This window comes from Apaloderma vittatum, unplaced genomic scaffold (assembly GCF_000703405.1).
Source record: "Apaloderma vittatum isolate BGI_N311 unplaced genomic scaffold, ASM70340v1 scaffold35932, whole genome shotgun sequence".
In the NCBI taxonomy this organism is placed as follows: domain Eukaryota; kingdom Metazoa; phylum Chordata; class Aves; order Trogoniformes; family Trogonidae; genus Apaloderma; species Apaloderma vittatum.
This window is the reverse complement of record NW_009702548.1, coordinates 14,250-14,980: the sequence shown is the minus strand read 5'-3', so window position 1 is coordinate 14,980 and position 731 is coordinate 14,250.

Below are 731 nucleotides of genomic sequence, written 5' to 3'. Positions count from 1 at the left end.
AGTGGACTTGGAAAGATAAACGTGCTCCAGGGCAAATAATAATTATTCTTCCTGAGTACTTATACAGCTTGTCAAGTAGTTCAGACCTATACTGAAGCCAGACTACGATCAGCAGGTGAACCAGTAACTTTAAAGGTCGTTTAGACATGCACTTGACAGATATAGTAGCAGTACTACAGCCAAAATAGTTAGAATTCGGAAAAATACCGCTCATTCTTTTTCCTATGGGCTTTCTGGAGGAGTTTGTATCCCTTAGCCTGGCCACTGGGTCAGTGTGTGATGGTAACCCACTGCTGCCTTTCTCTCATCATCTCCACCGTACAGAAAACATGAAAATAACCTGTTGGAGCTGGACGGAGAGCGTGCAGAGAGGGCCTCAGCCCTGACACGCAGTCAGCACAGTCGCTGAGCAGAGGATTACCGCCGTGAACTGGGAGCTCTTTTGGTTACTCAGTTAAATCGCTGAACTGCAGCCAGGCCCCTCCGTGGGGTTGCCTTTCTAGTGCAAGATGAGGTACAGCGTTCAAGCGAGCCGAGTGTTTACAGGGCCACAATAAACCACGCAGCTGCGTTGGATTGAAAAAAACATAACGATGTGCGAGAAGGGACAGGCTACAGGGCTTCTCCTACCCCACTGCCCGCTCCGGGACCAACTCCCGGGTAAATCCATCCCTGACAAAGAGCACTCGCCCTCTGCCCCTCACCCCCCGGCATTAACCACCCTTCCATGT